The sequence below is a fragment of the Dendrobium catenatum genome, unplaced genomic scaffold, assembly GCF_001605985.2.
Source record: "Dendrobium catenatum unplaced genomic scaffold, ASM160598v2 fragScaff_scaffold_718, whole genome shotgun sequence".
Lineage (NCBI taxonomy): Eukaryota > Viridiplantae > Streptophyta > Magnoliopsida > Asparagales > Orchidaceae > Dendrobium > Dendrobium catenatum.
The window spans coordinates 351,039-372,819 of NW_021319180.1; the positions used below are offsets into that span (position 1 = coordinate 351,039).

The 21,781-nt window shown below is 37.6% G+C and overlaps 1 protein-coding gene across 4 annotated transcripts in view; it reads right to left on the minus strand.

Annotated features, from left to right (window-relative positions):
* Window positions 1-10,100: 10,100 nt before the first annotated feature.
* The window catches only part of LOC110107360 (peptidyl-prolyl cis-trans isomerase CYP57), an 84,081-nt gene continuing 72,400 nt past the window's right edge, over window positions 10,101-21,781 (minus strand). For 2 of the 4 annotated variants that reach the window (XR_003701262.1, XR_002304360.2), the window contains exon 12: window positions 10,101-10,270. The gene's annotated coding sequence lies outside the window, so the exon portion shown is untranslated. Of the gene's footprint in view, window positions 10,271-10,345; window positions 10,803-21,781 lie in introns of those variants that run through there. The other 2 variants (XR_002304362.2, XR_002304359.2) reach the window with 1 other exon arrangement.

A 21,781-nucleotide genomic window follows, 5' to 3' on the forward strand; every position in this document is an offset into this window, starting at 1 on the left:
ATTGTGTAAAAGGACGGACGGTTCTCTGCCGCACTGGGGAGTGGTGAAAAGAGTGTGTTGTAAAGGCTTCTCCGCCTTGCTGTGGGTGCAAAAGGAGAGTCACTATTGGTATTAGTGCAATACTCAGAGGGTGCCTCTGGGGAGTGGATGTAGGTCTGGTTATAGACCGAACCACTATAAATCTGGTGTCATTTACTTTACTGTTTTTACATTTCCGCACTTTCTATTTCAGTTTTAAAAACTCTGTGGTTGAAAAATCTTTTTCTACAAAATTAAAAAAAAAGGGTCTTAAATTTTAATTTTTTTTTAAACTACCAATTCACCCCCCCTCTTGGTAGCCTTGGGACACTCACTTAGGCTTAACAACCTAATTACTAGATTCAACAATACGCACCACATACGCAAAATATACACATCACATACGCAACATACGCACCACATATGCGCAACATATACATAAAATATGCACAACATACGAACCACATACGCACTACATATGACTAACCAATTTTTTTTGTTAGTTTATAAAAGTTTCAGTGTTTAGCTCTGTTTGACCTTCTTAAAGCATTCATACATAAATTTTCTCTCCTCTGAAGTCAACTTGTTAATTCCTTCGTAATTCACTATTTACTTTGCATGTTCAGGAGTGATTACAATATTATCTACTAGGATGGATTTATTTTGATCTAGGATGGGTTCATTTTGGTGCGAGACAAAAATATATGATAAATTCTTCATAGGAATAATTGATTTATTGTTCCTTTTATAATTCACTATATGATACTTTCTAATATCATCTGGCTTCGGAGTGATGTCTTGTTTTCTTGGGATGAAATCAGTTTTTTTCGTTGTTAGGGTGGTTGGGATATCTTGTTGTTTTGGGGTGGGATATCTTGTTGTTCTTAGGGAGGGATATCTTATTATTCTTGGGGAGGGATATCTGGTTTTTCTTGGGGAGGGATATCTTATTTATATGGGGGATGATATCTAATATCTTTGGGGATTGAGAATGTTTTTATTTCTTATAGGAAGATGAGGAGGAATCCGATTATTTCTGGAGATAAAATTGGCTATGAGAAATGAAATTATTGAGCTTGTCATCAATAACCTCATTTCTTTCAACTAATTGTTCAAATTTTTTGCTCAGCCTACCTTCAAATTCAAGAAAGATTTTTGCACAGTAATCCAAGCAAGATTTATTTATTTGTTCTTAAAAAAATCAAGTGCATGAGCAAAAAATATTAAGTGTGGTTACTGAGGAGATTGGTAGAGGGGTTGTTGGGCATGATGGGAGGATTGAATGAGAGAATGAGGTTCCTGGATGGGTTGGAGGGTTGTGTGATGAATATTTCTTGATACTAAGCCGATTAATTTCATCTTGGGTAACTCCCTGGAGGATATAAAAAATTTGAAAAAATTTTGTATGTTAGTAAATTCTTATTCTTAATAGATGTATTAATTGAAATTTATTGCAAGATGCATATGTCTATCCTTTAATTTAACAAAAAAAAATAATGACAGACTCAATAGTATATACAATATCATCGACCCATCTACAGAAACAAGGCCTTCTATTAGTATACGTAGGAGCATGAATAGAATTGTGTTCCATGAATCAAATCTGCATAAAATCAAAAACAATTTTCGTAAATGAATTAAAAAATTAAATAAAAATAAGACTGGTTTTAGCACTCATAATTAGTAGATGAACAAAACTGTTGATGTAATATGCTGGTTTCTTTTTGAGATCTAGGTGGTGATCTTATTAAACTCTTCAACTAAAAATTCCAAAATGGAAGCAGCCAAATTTGTATTCAAGAACTCACATTATTTGTTATTCTTTGAAGCAACCGAGGGTTTTAAAGTTATTAAGTTGAAACAATAAATTTGAACATAAATACATAATAAACATTCTTAACATAGTCTCTAGGGGACCATACTTGCTCAACTCCATCTCCGCCTTAATTTTTGATCATCTAATAGCTGTAGGTGCTAAGGAAAGCCATAATATTTTCTCATCTTTTTTTGTAGACCAATAAGTAGGGCCACTTCATCAACAGTAAAAGATATAAGTATGACCTTTAATAATAAAACATAGCTTTGAAATATTCCATCCTAAGATTAGCTCATAAATAAGTGGAACATTATGCTCGAATCTAGAAAATTGTAGAAATTGTATGATATTTAACCTCAAGTTGTCCACAACTTTTAGAGAAATTTACTGAACAAAAGAATCACAGATTGATCAGAAAATTGACACAACACCAATAGGTAATACGACGAACATATATCTAAAAAATCAATGTTAAAATACACATAAAATAAGTAAAAACAAATAGTCATTAAAACACAACTTACGCACAACATACGCACAACATACACACAATATAAGTATAACATACACATAAAATACACACAAAATGTGCATAACATACGCAGTGATTACGCACAACCTACCCACGAGCTACGCACAAACTACTCAAAACCTATGCATAAAACATTTATCTATTTAATTTTTTGTTGTTTCAAAGATCTAAATAGTTCATTTGTTAAAAATTTGTTAGGGTTTATGTTTCAGCATAAACCCTAAAAATAGTGAAAATACGATAGGCCAAAACTAGCCATCAAACATTTATGCAATTATCAAATATAAAATAAGCATAACATGAGCATAAAATACACATATCATGAGCATAAAATATGCATAACATGAGCATAAAATACACAGAGCATAAGCATAAAATACCCAAGCAACTTACCTTTCTTTTTGCAGGCGGAGAAGGTCACATCATCAAAGAGAATGCAAGAACATTAGAGACGAACGTCGGATTATAAGAAGAGAGAATGCAGGAAGGAGGAGTTTCGCTTCGAAGATAGAATGCCAGATGTTCAAAACTGAAAAGGAGCCACTCAAAATGTGGAATTCAACCATCATTTTCACTTTTAACTTTTATTGGGATTTACGTGTTAAAGCCACATCGGCAATTGCCACAGAGGTTATCCATAGGTCACAATTTTATTGACGTAATGCAAAGCAACGTCCGGATTCCGCACAAAATAATTTCTCGTCAGATAAGCGTTTCATTTATCACATAGAGGGAAATCCTCCATCACAACTTGCTGAACATAGCCTAATTTATCAGGACTGAGCCACACTTTATGTGTATTTTTGGATAATATCAATCTACACTAGAACCCGATCTATAGACGGACGAGAGCCCAAAGCAGTAGCATTATCCACTTTAAATGGTCTACCAAATAACAGCCCCAAGCCATGAAGGATAGAAGGGGAGAATAAGTGAGGGCACAAATTAGGAAAGGATATCCAAATGGGAAAATGGGAGATTCCATACCAATATCATTTAAAGGAGGCCATTTGGTTAGTTTTATGAAGCAATTATAAACCAAACATAATCTATGGCAAAAAACTATATTATAATCAAAATCATTCTCCAACTTGATAAGAGCATAAGATTGATCCAGCAAAGTAACCAAAAATTCACCATTCAACTTATGATTGAAAAAAAATCCTAATTGAGGCGAGTCTAGGACCATAAGATGGGAAAAAAAAAACCAATTCAAGCAAACTTAAAAGGGTCGATAAGGGCAAAAAATTCCTCCTCCGAAACCCACAAAGCAGGTAAACCATGAAAAGTTGTACGTTTGAGGTCGAGAAAACTATCAGAAGATGAAGACTCGGATAATGCTTCCAGGAATGAACAAGACTTAGCCAATCTTGCCAAAAAATCAGGATAAACGTGCCAGTTCACAGCCATTTTGGCAAAAAATATTAAAACTCCACAAATAAAAAATCTTAAACCTTCCATATCTCAACTAGGGAGTGTCCTTGAACTACTCCAAGTAGAGTACTTAAATTCCACCTTATCTATACAACTCCACACCTAACTTCCCAACGATGGTCTATTACAAATAAAACTCACCAACATCAACTCCAAAATATATTAGACCAACCCAATTCTTACCAAATTCACGATAATTAAAGTAAACGTCCTAACCTATGAATCAAATACAAGTTTCTTGGATTTGGATTTTTGGAGAGAAAGAAAAACTGGTTATAATATTGCATTTTCTTGAGATTGAAGGAAGTATTGATCACTTTAGTGATCTACTCACCACAAACCCTCATCAAGAGGGGACCATATGAAGCATAAAATTCTCCCTTATATATGCGTTGTAGGTGGAAGGTAGGTTGTGCATCTATGAAGTAGATTACAAAAGAGAATGGATTAGTATAAATCACCTTATATAGAGTTATCTGATCAAATTCAATGCATTTATAATAGCAATATATTTAATCGTGTCATTCAATGACACATAAGCCATTCCAAATGATATGCTAGTCATCATATAAATAATTAATAGCAGCAGTGACAGTAATCTCCCCAGGACTGATTCAAGTGCCTCTACAATAATGCCTTTAGGACCCAATAGTCATTCTTGTTGTATTCATTTTCATTATGGTACAAGCACTCCTATGGTTATCATGATTCTTCAAGTCAAGTTGTGCTATAGCGACATCAATCAGAAAAAATTCTCTATCCTCTGTGTTGTTGTGAATATCTCGTCGATCCCTAATGTAAAATTTAAGAAATGAATCTTTTCAGCTATAGTGACAAAGAGACTCAACTCCTCTTAAACATGTGGCAAGATGGTTCTAGCCAAATATTCATATCATATTTGTTCCCCTAAGATGCCTTTGGGCACATGGTCAGATATTAGGGTTCAACTTTTATCTAATTGTCCCTATAATGCTAACCAATAGTGAGTTGGAGGTCAGATATTGGTATCCAAATTTATTTTAATTGTCCCTATCATGCTAACTAATAATTAGGTGTTATGAAGTGGGTCTTACGAGAACAACTCATTTATGTAAATAAACTAAGATGCTAACTCTAGCATCATTTCCAATTTCATTGAGTTCTTCAGTATTTCATGTTTGAGTAGCAAGTTGTGAAGGCCTAGAGTGAATACCATCTTTGTGTGTTTTCCAACCCAAAATTTGTATCCTCCCAAGCCGCCAGGGTGAATCTATAAACATGAATTGTCTCTAAGGGGTTCTATTTCCCCTTACAGAATTCTTAACAGGGTTTGGCAAACTTTAAGTAATGCTCGGAAGAGGTAAATTCAACCATGAACGTGTTCTACTGACATTAAGGCTTCGTTTGATTCGGTTTATGCTTATATAAAAAGGAGTTTTAGAAAAGGAGGTTGAGAAAAAGTCGTTCAATAAAATGGAGTTTCAATAATGAGATATGTTTGACTAATATTTTTAAAAGTGCTTATTAATACTTGAAAGTAATTTTAAATTGTTTGTTTAGGAGTTCTGCTTTTGAGATTTTATTATTTAATACTTGAAAGTAATTTTAAATCAGTAATTCGCTTCCGAAACTCCGTTTTGTGACCGAAGAAGCAGATACGAAAAGAATTTTGTAACCACCGAAAAAACGATGTTTATTAAAAATGAATTATTGTTAAGCTTTGATTCCAAACAGTAAATACTAATTGATTTCGGCGTATTCAAACGAAAACGGAGAAAAAAAGCCTTATCAAACGAGGCCTAAGAGCCTTCAACACTGTCTTATATACGCACAAATCATAGGCCCAATTTCTCATTCAAGAGATCTAATATTCTAGTCCAAGGTATAAAAATTACAATGTTAAACAACAAATCTAATTCCAATGCGCAATAATTGAGTAGATAAAAGCTATACAATAATTGGTGATGGGTTTCCTCTTTTAAATAAGGGTTCTTTCTGGCTGTTGGAAGCAAATGAGCTTAGCATATTTTGTTTTCATACCCCAAAAGAGTTATCAACAATTTATAGTATGAAATGCCAAACGTTATAAAAGACTTGTAAATCGGCAATATCCTTGCTCCAATCAAGAAGCCTCAACCCCTCTAACCCTTAGCCTAATGGCTCACCACTGCAATCAAAATGAAATCACCATACAGCCATTGTCTCCTACCCTCCAATCAAATGTGCAACCCCCATTGTCACGGACTGAATCCTACAATTGCCGCTAAAGCCTTGGCTCCTCCCTTGCTACTCAGCAAGATATGAATAAATTGTCATAATTATTTAGCATGAGAGGTTTACGACTTCTCTTTATCAAAAAATGGGTGGACATAGGTTTGATGATAAGTGTTATCTTTATCCTATTTGTGTGTACACTAGTGTTTAGGGTGCTGGCCACTATTTTGCCGAATCACATAAATCATGTCGATCTTCTTATTGTGTTTTCTCTCTTTGTTATTACAACATATGTTTATCATTTGTTTTTAATAGGTGTTTCAAAATGAATAAGTAGGCCTAAAACTTTAGAGTGAGAAAATCCCTTCTTTTTTTTCAAATTTTCCTCTTTCCGCTTTTTTGGGGAAGATTCGCCCATGTCACCTGAGGTAGCTTCGTCTGCTTCCCATACCCTAGTTGGGTCTAATATTTGTAGTCAAGAAGGTGTTTTCATCCATCATAGAAAGGAGTTGAAGGAGGCTCCTTCAGTGATCAAAGAGGCTTCATCTGTTTTAAAGAAGGCTATTTCTCTTGTTGTCGCCAAAGCCAAAGCAGTTGATAATGGATTAGTGTTGAAAACTCCTCGTCCCTCTGGTGGAATATATCTTTTGAATATACTTAATGACTTCGAAGCATCATCTTCTTTAGGGATGAAGATTTATGTAAATAAATTTAGTAATTTAAATACTAAATATGATATTCCGTGTAAGGAGTCATCTGTTAAGGTGAACTGTGATAATGCTTCAGGCGTTTGTCTTAATGCCCCGGAAGTGAAGATTGATTCGAATACGATAGAAGACTTTTTGGCCGATTATGATGGATTGCCTATGAATCCATGGTCTAAAAGCCTGAATATAAAGGTTAATTTTTCCAAAGATGAATCCTTTCTTTCAGAAGATGGAATGGCAGTCAAATTGCATAAGCCAAGTGTAACTGCTAATTCGGTAAAGCTACAGTTTTCTGTAGTTGTTAAAGTTTTTGAGAAAGATATTCCAGTTCAGATGATTGTTAAGGAGTTACGTCGTCAATGGATGCAATTTGGGAAGTTCCACCTTACAATCCTTGGATTAGGTTGGGTGTTACGCTCGTTTTATTCGTTAGAAGCCATGGATAATGTATTATCAGGAGGTCCTTGGTATGTGAATGGGCATATAAGTGGACTCCTAAATTTCCACCTAGTTCATTGAAAGGCTTGTCATCTCCAATTTGGGTAAGGATGCCACATCATCCTTTGTAATGTTGGGATGAGATAAATGTGACAAGAATTGCATCTTTGGAAGGAATACTCTTATTGATTGATGGTATTATGTTTCAATGGGGAAGAAGAGAAAATGCAAGAGTTTGTGTTCGTGTTATGTTAGACAAACAATTTCCTTTGGGTGTTTGGGTGGAAGGCTCATCAAAATTTCTACATTTCATTTTGAATGTGAAAAAATTGGCCATTTGGTTAATGAGTGTAATCTGAAAGAGCATATTTTTTTTGTGATGGTGATGTAACCAATTCTAAGATGAGAGATATTATTTCTGAAAAACCTCTGTTGGAGAAACTGGATATTGGCTCTTCTTATGGTCCTTAGGTGTGTGTTAACTATGGGAGGAGAAGTTTTTTGCTGCTAATAACAGAGGACATCTTCTCAACAGTTCCCTTTCCATTAATCTCCTTTGTTGACACTATTGCACTCCATATTTATTCATTTGCCGATCTATTACATCGTTGATATTTGCTTTCCATCAAATTACATCTGGAATCTTTCTGGTTGTAGTTGACTGCATGATTGACGTAGATGTCATTTGCTCTCATTCACAGGTTGACTCGGCTCAAAACTCTAAGTTTATTTTTTATCATTCATGCATGCAGGGAGACCCATTACACATATAGCGCATCTACTATCATCATTTGTAGGTAGATTAACGTGCTCATTTGCAAGCTATTGTTGCCTGCTAGATGTGTTGCATTCTCCATCAATTTCTTCATGTATGTTGATTAACATCAGTTACAAGCAGGTCATACTCGTTATGATATTCTCAAGTATATTCTATTGGTTGGTTATCGTCCCTTTTGGAAATCAACTATCACTTTCACTAATAGTTCCATTCACCACTACTTTCTAGCCTCTTTATGTAGACTCAAGGACCAACTAACATGAACATTACAAGTTCAATGTCATTTAAATCATTCCTTCAACAGATCAACTTACTTATTAGGAGATTTTCCAATGAATCAGCATTGTCATTGTGTGTTGTCTATATCCACTCATATGTAGCCTATTGTATTCAGCATTCGTCAGGTACCTCTTTTTATATGTGTATGCAGTATGCATACTTCTCATAAGATAGCCAGCATTTGTGATATACATGGCATCTTCTCAACATTTCCCTTGCAAATTATTTACAAATAAGTCACATTCACTATGAGTTTCATTTAGATGACCGGGGTCACTTGTCAACATTTGCATTTGTCATGTTCCCTGTCGTTCAAATTGTAAATTTATGTTATTGTCATTTGATTCAATCAAGTTCAAGTCAGGTCCTTGTTCGTTTGGGTTCAAATCATGTTGAATTCAAGTTCGTCAATTTTCACATTGAGTTCATATCTGAGTCCGATTTGAGTTCATGTCCATTGTAGTCTTGTTCAATGCGGTTTCATATCTTTTATGATTCATTCAAATTCCTTGGTGCATCATCCAACTTGAATTCTTATGGATCATTCAATCTAAATTGAGTATAGTTCATTGTCATTTAATTGAGATCAAGCTCATGCCCATTACACTTGGTTCAATTAAGTTTGAGTTCTTTTTGTTTAAAGTCAATTTTACTTAGATTTGAGTTCATTTATATCCTTTATATCCAGTTCGAGTCCAAGCTCACAAGTCCAATATTGTCCAAATGTTATTCAAATTAGGTCCTCTGTTAATTTGTCAAGTCCTTGTACGTTTTTTACGAAATTTCGGTAGCCTTCCGGTGTCTCCCCAAATTGGGAAAATTTTCAGGAGTTTAGGCCTCCAGCCACGCTAGATAAAAGCGTGCATGGTTGGTATCGTGGGACATCGCAGCCGTAGTCTTCGTTCCCCGCCACACTAGAGAAAGACGTGCATGGGTCTTTGGACACCTATTTAGAAAAAGTAGTTTTTATATTCATCCCCGCTTCATCTGAGGCGTTGCACCGGGTTTCCATCCCATCATGTTAGAGAAAAGCGTCCATGGGTTGGTTTTCTGGTGCGCTGCTAACGTCAAAAATGGAGTTTTAGTAGGTTGCCCACCTCGTCGCAAGCATCGCAACGAATTCCCTCCCACTACACTAGACAAAAGTGTGCATAAGTGGTTGTTCGTCGCGTTGTAAGTGTCAAAATGGGGTTTCAAAGTTTTAGAATTTTATACCTGCGTGGTGGCTGGTGACGACGGTGTTGGGGCGCGCAAATCAAGGCACTCTTTTTTTATAATTAATATAATTAATTATAATTAAAAAATTATTATAGTTAATTTATAACTAACTACAACTAATTATTGTAAATAATAATTAATTATAATAAAACAAAAATATTTAATGATTTAACAACAATAATATCAAGCCTTTATCCCACAACATGGGGTCGGCTACATGAATCATTTTTCTCTATTATGTCCTATTAAAAGTCAAATTTTCATTTAAATCTAATAAAGAAAGATCATTTCTAATATTTTATAACCAAGTCTTTTTAGGTCAATCTCTACCTTTCTTAAAATTATAATTAATTTAATTATAACTAATTTTATGATGAAAAATAATTAATTATAATTAGAAATAATTGATTATAATATGTCTTTAATTAATTATAATCAAAAGTAATTAATTATAATTAAAATAAGAATAATAATAACAGGATTTAAATCTCAAGCAAATTAAATCCTCGGTTTCCTCTTTTTGCGTAAACAGGGCAATTTGGCAACAGGATTTATGCATGAATTGAGGAGGATTTATGCTAAATCCTGCCAAATGGGATTTGATCGCCCCACAAATCTCGCAGCCGAATAACATGCGCTCAAAGTATGTTTTCATTTGCCAGAATATAAAAGACCTAAAGATACTAATTAAACCAAAACCCCTAATTATTACATATATCATTGAGTGGTCAGCCATCCCATTGAACAATTCTGCATGTTACAGATTGGATAGAAAGAAAATATAGGAAAGAGTAATTAACACCATCAAATAGCGTTTTATTTCAACCAAAGAGAGATTCCACAAAGTTGATCACATCCTGTTCCATTTCCCCAACAAAAGAAAAAACAAAAGAAAATTCAATTCAAGTGAATGAGAAACTGTGACCTTGAAATGAATTTAAAGATGTAAAGATAGCTTGAAGGAGTTCTTGATATCAAATGAAAATCTCCAATTGAATCAATACTTAAGTTGAAAGAGAAATTGAGTTCAAATGTATCTATACCTCTAGACCTTCCAATTAGAGGACACTCCAGTAAGGTTACTCATTCCGGTCTAATCAAACTTAATATCAAATAAAAAAAAAAAAGCAGGCTAAGACAAAAAAGAGAAAAACTATGACCTTAAAGATTATTAACAATTTGGAGGACTACTACCAACCAATAAGGCAACCTTTTCAGGTTTACAGATTTTATGTCCAAATTCTAGATTGTCAAAAAAAATTTGTAGATGAAGGGGAGGAATATACAGAATCCTTTCCAATTGGAACATATTGAGTCATTTCGGTGAATCAAATGTTTGCTGGCATACTTCTTCTAGAATCAATAGCAGTGGTTGAGCAATTACAGTTCCTATAAGCATAAAAGTGCATAAATAAAGTCAAATGATCTACCTCAACAAAAAGAGGAGACCTTAACAAAAAAAGAAATGTATCTCATCTAATGACGTTGTAGACGAACAATAGTTCAAAGAATTAATGCTTTCTTCATGAGAACGAGTAAGAATACACAATAGCATCGCAGAAATAACACATGAAATAGGGTGCTGATTCTGAACCTTTAAACCAATCTTCTAATTTGATGGGGAATGATTCTAAAGGATCTGCTTCCCTAAATAAATCTGATACAAACAAATAAATCTAGGTGCCATCGAGAAGCAAATGAATATTACCGTATCAACAAAACAAGGAATCATCAAATAAAGACTATGAAAAAGATATCATGATCAATGAAGAAATTATTCCAAAATTTCAAAAAATAAATCTATCTCAAGGGAGTAGACTATAATATCTTATTCAATTTGCGAAAGATTCTTGCATAGGTCAGCATGTATGAAATTCTTTTAATGTCAAGACATATTTCAGAAACTTCAACTCAAGCTATCAAAAAATCAGAGAAATATGAAAAAAAAAATACTAAACATTGTCTTATTGAAGTTCTGAGAGCCTAAAATGAACCAATCAATATATAACTTAAATTAAAGAACACATGATTGCAGACACAAAAAGCTTATTAAAGTAGGCTTTATTCGAGAAGAGAAATAGACCAATTATATAGTGAATATTGTGTGAATGCGAAATTGTCAAATGGTCAAATTCGCATTTATATTGACTTTCAGGGAAGTTTTAACGAAATTAAGTTCCAAGGTAAATTTTGGGAAGATAGATGGGTTTCTAGATAAGACACTACCCAGAGATTTCGCCGTCATTTTGCGAGGACTTTATGATCTGAGTTCTAGTTTCCTATAGGCGCAAGCCCCTGTGGGCTCCGAAAATTCGGCCCCGGCCTCCCCGCCGCATTTCTTTGCTTTTTATTTTGGGGAGGGGAGTTTTAACGGAATAAGTTCCGGGGTAAATTTTGGAAGGCAGATGGGTTTGTAGATAAGACACTACCCAGAGATTTCGCCCTTATTTTGTGAGGACTTTATGATTTTTGTTCTGGTTTCCTATAGACGCAAGCCCTTATAGTTAATTACCCCTCTCGATCACGAGAGAGAACTTTCGATTAAGGCTAGTCATCGATCAGATACGTTGTATCTATAGATACGTAGTATCAGGCATATAGTAGCAGCAATGATTGGATTTGGAAATTTAGAAAATTTGACGGGTTTGGATGTTTGGGAATTTGAAGGGTTTGATATTTAAAACTTGAAATTGCACCATCTCACACTTAAAGCGGATGGTGGGGGAATGGATGATGACCCGATCAAGATCCCATGGTTCCGTCGTCCCGGGCGATCGTGGTCCCTGGTCAGTAGTCAACCCAACCTGACAGAAGGATCCTTGTCGGTAGCCATGGGTTGCTTCGTCTAAGGGGACCTTGTAGACCTGGGTTGAATGTTTGTCTAAGGGGACAAATTTGAATCTACCTTAGCTAACAGAGGGCTTTGTTCCCTATCAATCATATCTTATTAATTCATATCTCAAGGATTTGATATCATTAAAGAGCGTATTGGCTCTGCCAATAACCGATATTTGTGGTGCCATTTGGCGGCAAAACATCTCGGTTCAGAGGGCCCCAGGTCATAACCGTTTATCCTGCGGTGCCATTTGGTGGCAGACCGCCAGTTAGAGGACACGTACCACGTCCTTATTGGCAGAATATTTATTGAGAATAGATCCTAGTGATATTTTCGACTAGACATTTGGCTCTTTGTGAGCTGAAGTAATTTTTAGATTTGTCCACCTCGGCAAACTGTTGCGGATGGTGGATGAATTTTGCTTTAAGTGATTGATGGTTTGATTTCAATTTTAAATATCTTGGAATTTTAGGATTTTGAGTGGCATTTTTGGAGTTTTGGAATTTGAATGAACCCCTCCGGTTGCGATAAACATTCAACACGGCCATCATCGGGGTGTTTGGGGTCATTTTCCTTTGTTGATTGAACCTTGTCAACTTAGACAAGCTATTGACTGAGGATCGGGTTTCATAGGCTTCATGCATTTGTTTATGAATTTTCTTTGTTGAAAGCCTTGAAGGCCGAATATGAATGTATACAATAAATATCCCGGTCAACTTCGTGACCGCATATTTATCCGATATCTCGAACCCTGTCTACTCCTATTTATCTACTTGGTAGGATTGGGTTTCGTAGGCTTCATGCCTTTGTTTGTGAATTTTCTTGATTGTAGGCCTTGAAGGCCTAATATGAATGTATTGAAACAAATACATCGGTCCCCACAACCATGTATTTGATTGAAGGTTCGAACCCTGTCGACTTTTATTGATCTGTATAAAAGAATCAGGTTCGAACTAGAATTCACTTATCGATCAGCGCAACATCCCTAGGCTTCACATGTGTACAATTAATACGCTCGCTGAGGCCCATGCGAGTGATTTTTATATTGATTTAGACATACCCCATTGTGCACCTATGTATATACAAACTATAGTGCAGGTGCAGGGGTACTTTGAAGTATTTGTATATGTGTAGATAACTATCGTTTGGATGCACACAACATTTCATTTGAGAGCTTATACACGCCTTTTGTAGGATCCGGTGGCGTGCGTTGTAGATTATAGACGCCTTCTGTTTGCTTTCAAAAGTGTTGCAGATCCGGTGGCGTGCGTTGTAGATTGTAGATGCCTTCTGTCTGCTTTCATAAGTGTTGCAGATCTGGTGGCATCGTTATTTGGATGTCATGAGGTATTTCCTCATCTTGACATTGACTCCCCTTTCTCAATCACCAGGGACGGGGCTTTCTGGATTTTGGGGTCAATGACCACAGATCTGGAAAGAACTCCTTTTAGGATCTTCGGTGTAATGGACTTGTTATTTTCGGTGTTGTGGCGCACCCGAACTGTTCTCTTCTTAATTATAGAACTAAAAAGAGACTTTGGAACGCTAGGAAGTTTGGTTCTAATTTGTTCAAATATTTCCTCTCTTCTGCCAGGGGGTGTCCTTTTTCGTACATCGGGTTGCCTTTATACCCGGTATACTGACAGCACTTTGATCACCACTGTCGTAGGTGATGCTTGTACTTGTGCCCATAGTGGTTCGTTGTACTTACGATGTATCCACTGTTGTTATCCACAAACATTCATTTGTAGAGAATCGTTGTATCCACTACGACCTCCTAGAAGTATTCGTAGGAGGGCCGTTATTGTCTTCATCATATCCACCTTTTATCAATCTCAGGTGGGCGTTGATTGTACTTGTGCCCACAGTGGTTCGTTGTGCCTACGAGGTACCCACTGTTGTTATCCACAAGTAGGTTGTATTTGTTTGCAATGACCCATTGCATTTGCTACGACCTCTTAGAAGTATTCGTAGGAGAGTCATTGTTCTTGCATCCTACCCACCTTTCACCAATCTCAGGTGGTAGTTTTGATGTATTTGCATTTGTTTATAGGAACGGATCCTTGATTGCTACATATGGGTAGCGCTCGTACACCTTACAACTATCTGGCTTGCAAACGTAGTACATTGACTTTGTAAGGATTGTCGTAAGAGTTCGTTGCATTGTGTATGGCGAATGTTGAATGAACTCCACTCGTCACTGGTTCCTTCAAACATTTCGATCCCTATTGCTTGTAGGATTCAGTAGATTTAGCTGCATCTTGATTGTATGTTTGTAGCAGATGTTCATGACTACTTGCATGTAGATGAGCCATATTGAGTGTCACAAATCTTTTAATTTCTCAATTAGAGGAAGAAAAGTGATGCTTGAATAACCAGGGATTCTTTATTTTGATTGTTCAAGCCTCTGGTAGTCTGACCTTAGTTCAAGTCATTTACCATTCGCGTCCGGGTCCGATTCAACGTCATTTGCTCAAGCTTGTTTTGAGTTGATTTCACATTCAAGACATGGTTCATTGAGCTTCGAACTCTAGTAATTTTGAAAATCCAATGTCTTGTTACTTTGGTTAGAGTTTAAATTAGGTCTTTTACTTGCATTTATCCAAACTTTGAGTCCAAGCATAGTTCAGACTCAAAATGAGCCTCTTCCACCTGTCCGAGTCCCCTGTAGTTACATTGAGTTCACTCAGATTTGAGTCGAATGGCTACAAGTTCAAGTGCACGAGTTCTTGTTGTCCACATCGTATCCCAGTTTGAGTTCAAAGTACATGTTCAAATGATTGTCCAGGGTCCTCTGAAGTTCTGCAGGTTCAATTTCACTTGATATGAATTTAATTCCAGTTTGATTTTATTTCTTTTGATTTTGACCCTTAGAAATCATTTAGAATTTTGTTCAGATTTAGGTCCACAAGTTCACTATTTTTCGTACAAGTTCTCTGCACATTTAGTTCAAGTTTTGTGCATTTTTGTTCAAGTACATGTCCTCTGTTGTCCTTCGTATTGCTGCTCAAATGATGTCTTTATATTGTTCAGGCTTTGTGTATTTCAGTGAAAATTTCGACAACACCTCGACATATCCCCCATTTGGGGGAAAGTAGGGGAGCTGGGCCTTCCCACCACGCTACTCGAGCATGTATGGTAGGTGTCCTTAGACACCGCGGCCGTAGTAATTATCATCCCACCACGCTACAAGAGCGTGTATGGAGCCTTCAGCAGTACCCGTACTAGAACACTAGTAGCTCTCCCCACCATGCTACAAGAGCGTGTATAGGGCTTACCCACCTCGCCATATGCGTCACACCGGGCTCCCTCCTACCGTGCTACAAGAGCGCGTATAGGTGGTTTTCCGGTCCGCCGCAAACACCGAGAATGAGATTTGGAACATCATACCTTTGCGTAGCAGTCGTTGGCGCCGATGTCGATGTCGAGGACCGTCCCCACCACGCTACAAGAGCGTGTATAGGGCTTACCCGCCTCGTCACACCTATCGCATCGGATTCCCCCCCACCGTGACGATCCTCGACCTTGGAGCGCGTATAGGGGGTCCACCAGCACGTCAAGCACGTCGAGGATGGGATTTAAGTTAGAAATTTATACCTTGGAGTCGTCGGCGACTGCCGACGGTGAAGGGCACGAAAACCGAAGCAGAAGCATTTTTTTGTGAATTATAAATTATAATTAATTAAAATTAATTCTAATTAAAATTTATTATAATTAATTAAATTAATTATAATAATTTAATTAAACATAATTAATTATAATAATTATAATTAATTAAAAATAAATAACTATAATTAATTAAAATTAATTAAAATAATTACAATTAGCTACTTCCGATCAAAATGTAGTAACTTCCGATCCAATGGGAAGAGCAAGCCGTTGGAGGGAGCAAAGTCGAAGCAGCAAGGAAGGGGCGGAGGATTGCGAGAGAGCTCCGTCGTTGGTTCCGATCAAAAGGGCGTAACTCCCGATTCAACCGAAAGGTAAAGTCGGCGAAGGAGGAAGTCGAACAGCATAGAGGAGGAATCGTCAAAGGAGCGAAGTCGAACAACCCTGACAGAGCTGGAGAAGCACCGGATGGGGAGGAAGCTACCCCCGCAGACTGCGAGCTCTCGTCGTTGGTTCCAATTAAATGTCGGAACTTCCAATCCAGCTAGAAGAGAATGTCGTCGCTAGAGAAAAGTCGAACGGCCACGAGCGGAGCCAAAGAAGCACGCGAAATGGAGAAAGTTACCTTCCCTGCCTGCGAGTTCCCGTCGTTGCTTCCGATTCGACCGGAAATGGAAAGTCGTCGCTGGAGGGAGCGAGAGAAAGAGAGCAGAGCGAGAGCGAGAGTCGTCCCGAGTGCCTCATTTCCTCGTCATTTAACGACGAGCAGCGACGCGCAAAAGTATGGCGAGATGCGACGTCGTTGTGCGAAGAGCGGCGCTAAATCGTGCGTAGGTCGTGGGATGACAGGGGGCAGGTAAGTGTTTTAACATTTTTTTTCTAAGACAGCAGGTCAACAGCCCCCATAATTAATTACCCCTCCCGATAACAAGAGAGAACTTTCGATTAAGGCTAGTCGTCAATCAAATACGTATAAATACATGTTATCTGGCATATAGTAGCAGCATGGGCATAAGTATTTGAAAATGTTATATTTAAAATTGGGAATTTCACCATCTTGCACTTAAAGCGGATGGTGGGGGAATGAATGATGGACCCGATGAAGATCACATAATTCCATCATCCCGCGCCATCGTGGACCCTTGTCTACTTAGTCAGAGGAGGTAGTCGACCCAACCTGATAGAAGGATCATTGTCGGCAGTAATGGGTTGCTTCGTCCAAGGGAACCTTATAGACCTGAGATAAATATTTGTCTAAGGGGACAAATTTGAATCCACCTAAGCTAACAGAGGACTTTGTGCCCTATCGATTATGTCCTATTGATTCATATCTTAAGAATTTGATGTCATTAAGGAACGCATTGGCTCTGGCCATAATCGAAATTTAGTGGTCCTATTTAGCGGCAAAACCACTCTGTTCAGAGGGCCCCAGGACATAACCGTTTATCTTGCGGTGTAATTTGGCAGCAAAACCGTCAATTAGTGGACACATACCACATCCTTACTCGTAGGAGATTATTTGACAATGGATCCTAGAAATATTTTCGACTAAGCATTAACTCTATGTGAGATGAAGTAAATTTTAATTTGTCTACCCAAGCAAACCATTACGAATGGTGGATGGATTTTATGCTTCAAGTGATAGATGATTAATTTCAGTTTCAAATATTTAAATTTGATTTTTTTTTGTTTTGGATTTTCTCGGGTATTTGGGTGGAATTTAAAATATTTAAAATTAAACCCTCCGGTTGAGATCTGCATTCAACATGACCATCATCGGGGTGACTTTAATGTCACTTGAAAATATTTGAAATTTGTAAAAGTTAGAGAGCATTTTGAGATATTTAAAATTAACCCATTTGGTTGAAATCTGCATTCAACATGCTCATCATCGGGGTGTTTGGGAATTTGAGAGGCATTTGAATGTGTTTGTGAACCCCTTCGGTTGAGATAAGCATTCAACACGGCCATCATCAGGGTGTTTGGGGATCATTTACTTTTGTGAATCGAACATTGTCGACTCTGTCGAGCTATTGACAAATGATTGGGTTTCATAAGCTTTATATTTGATTAATGAATTTCATTGTTCATAGGCCTTGAAGGTCTTATATGAATGTATAAAATAGATATTCCGATCGACGCCTTGACCATATATCTGTTTGAAAATTCAAGCTGTGTCGACTCCTATGTATCCATACAGAAAGATCGGGCTCGAATTATGTTCATTTATGGAACCGCACAACATCCCTAGACATCACATGTGTACCCATAACACGCTCGCCAGGGCCCATGAGAGTTTTTGGGGGCATTTTATAATTATTTGTTGAACCTTGTCGACTCATATTTACTTATTTAGGAGGATCGATTTCAAATTTATTAACCTGCACAGCATCCCTAGACATCACGTTTGTTCCTATAACATACTTGTTGGGGCTTATGCGGGTGTTTGGAGGCATTTTATAATTATTTGTTGAACCTTGTCAACTCCTATTTATCTGCTTAGGAGGATCTGATTCAAATTTATTGACCAACGTAGTATCCAAAGACGTTATGTATGTAAATACATTATGCTCTTCGGCCGTGGCGGAGCCAGAAATTTTATTGAGGGGGGGCCTAAATTAAAATAATTTTTTTTGCTGTTTCATTACCATGGGGTCTGTCTTTGGAGGCAAGAGAGGAGCGAAAGATATTTAAATGAGTTTTATTTAACATTCTTTAAAATATTTTTATTTCAGCTAATTTAAGTGAGTTTCAATTTCAGCTAAAATTTACCCGAGATTCTGTAAAATAAAGTTTTAAATAAAAGTCAAAGATTTTTACTAAAACGTGTATATATATATATATGGGGGGGGATGGGGGCATTTTTGTAATATTTTGATGCCGATCAGTTGTGCGGGTGACCACCATTTGAATTCAGCGTTCTATTTGGATGCTCGTATACGCTTTCTGTCTACTTGTAAGGATGTTGCGAATCATGTGGTGTGGCATCATATTGTGGTCATTTTCCCTTTACATACATGTAGATTGTCATGCATTACCAGTTGCTTTCTGCAGAAGGATTATAGTGCACTAACGAATCTCTTGCTTTGGTTTTGTAGATGTTGCATTCATCACGAGCTTCTGCGATGTCTTGTAGATGATACTTTACATGATAGACTTCCTACTATGGTTCATAGGTATTTGAATTTGCTACAAATTATCTACTTCTGCATGTGAGTGGATTGTTGTATGAATGAGAACTCTCATACATTTTCTTGTGGACAAAACATTATTTGTATGACGTAACCATCTTTTGTAGTAATTCGTGGGAGCTTGCATATGTAACCTATTCTCCCCCTTTGCTTGTAGGAGGGGCTAGAGTTATTGTTGTATATTTATCTTTTTTGTTTATGGACAGCGTGATGCATTCGTATAAAGGAATCATCATAACCATTGCATGTCAGCAGCCCTCATTGTTCACAGAGAACTGTTACATTCTTCCACGAACGGTTGATATCGATTGTGAGGGACTTCCACATCCTCTTGCATGGCTCTTGTAAATTCCACACACATCAAAATCAAGTGATGTCGGTTGCATGAGAATTACATTTACTATGACCTTTCGAATACACCTTTCATCAACAGTTTATCGTATGTTGAATCCCTATGCTTCTTGTAAATGTTGGCTAGCGAGATATCATAATGCTCGTTACATATCAACTTCCTTCGCCTGCGAGGGGCTTGTGCATTTGTTGAATACTTGGTTGGTAAAGACGTCTTTGCAGTCACTGTATGCCTACTGTCATCATTTGCAAGAGCTTAGTGCACTTGTATGCAACTAAGAGGCGCCATCTGTTTGTAGACTACTACATTTGCTACAAATCTTTTACATTCCATATGTAAGTGTATCGCTATGTATTTTCTTGTTACAACTCACATGTAGCTCGTTGTATGCATTACAGGTCCTTTGTCTTTGAATATGATATTTGTAATATGCATAATGAATCCGACAATCTTCCTTGTTAGTATTTATAGAACATGAAGACTTTTAATATTTGTGGGAAAGTTCATGTTGTCGCTTGTCATCACTTGCAAGAGTCGAGAGTATTTGTTTACACCTAAGCAATGTCAGTTGTGTACGAGCCTGTGTTCTATTCATGAACACATTATGACATTATTATGATCAAATTGTTTACCCTCGATGTCTATAAGCGAGGTTGTATACTCATCAAAAGTCTTCATTTTCATACAAGTGCATTGTTGTACTTATGCAAGCATTGTATTCTTGCTCATAATCACATATTGTTCCTGGCATGAAAAAATTCCTTATTTATTTGCATTCATTTGAGTAAACGAGCTTATCACTTAATATTTGTACTTTTAACTTGATTGTATGTTTATTGACTTTAAAGTCTGGTCCCCTGCAGTTCGTTGTTCAAATCAAGTTCATAGGTCCGTTGTAATGATTCAAGCTACAATCGATATGGTTCAGTTCAAGTTCAATGTCCACGAGTCCCGTACGTTCAATCCAGTTTGAGTTCATGTCCAATGTAATATTGTTCAATTCAAGTTCATTTTACTCAAGTTTGAATTTTTAATCATTTAAATTTACATATAGTTCATTTAATGTTTAGTTCGGATTCTCTGCTGTCCAAATTTTGTTCAAGTCCAAGTCCCAAATTTTGATGAAAATTTCAGTAGCCTACCAGTGTCTCTCCTGTTTAGGAGAAACTACGAGAAACTGGGTCATCCCACCACGCTACTAGAATGTGTATGATAGGTGTCAAAGGACACCGGACAATATCTTTTCATCCCACCACGCTACAAGAGCGTGTATGTGGTCTACAAAGTACCTGAATGAAAATCGAGTGGCTTTCCCTGTCACGTCACAAGGGCGTGTACTAGTACTTAAGGGACGTTCCCACCACGCTACAAGAGCATGTATAGGATCTAACCACCTTGCCGTATGCGTCGCACAGGGCTCCTTCCTACCATGCTATGAGAGCGCGTATAGGTGGTTCTTCGGTCCGCGACAAACGCCAAAAATGGGATTTTAGGTGACTACCTGTCTTGTCATAGGCGCCGCTGTTGGAGAATTTTTTTTGTCCTCAAATGAATTGCATACTTTATGATTGAGCACGGCATAAGAATGATGATATATTACCTCGAAGGGTAAAAACATCATTTCCTTATGGACTCAATGATAAAATTAATAATTTAACAGAGCCCCCATTCGACGTTTAATCGAATGGGGTTTATTTTATTTCTGGGGTACAGACGTCCCATAGGGGCAAGCGATAAAAGCGAGAGAAGAGGGAGCTCCAGGCGGAACTCCCGTCCGCGTAGGAGGCCGCGTCCGACCCTGTGCTCGCGTGCGAAAGCCTTGCCCGACTCCGCCTGCTTTGGTCGTGGAACCCCGGCCCGACTCCACCTTATTTGACCGCCGAACCTCCTGGTAATCCTGCCTCCCTTAGTCGCTCAACTGGTCGAAGCCTTTGGCCTCTAAGTCAGAGATCCCATCCGACCCGAAGACCCTTTTGCTGTGATCAGAGAAGGCGGAAGGCTTCTTCTACTTCCTCCTTCGATTCCAGCGACCTCGAAACAACAAGGAAGCTGTTGGAAGCCTTCGAAATGCCTTGGACAGCGGCGGCGACGTCTGGAGCTGCTTGAACAGCGGTCTTCCTCCCTCGGAGCTGCTCGGATAACGATCCGGAGCTTGGATTGGAGCACTATGACAACACGGTAGAGGTAAAACACTAAAACTTAGGAAAATCCTTAAGGCCCCCTAGCCATTGATGTGTGGTTGACGTCCCCAAGCCTTAGGTCATCAGAAACTTCGATTTTTGCTCTCAAAAAATCCTTTATTAGCTGTCCCCTTCGCAAAATAGTGAAAACTTGGCGGTTTTCATTTGTTGGCTCTCATGTGAGAGTCTGGAGAGGATGT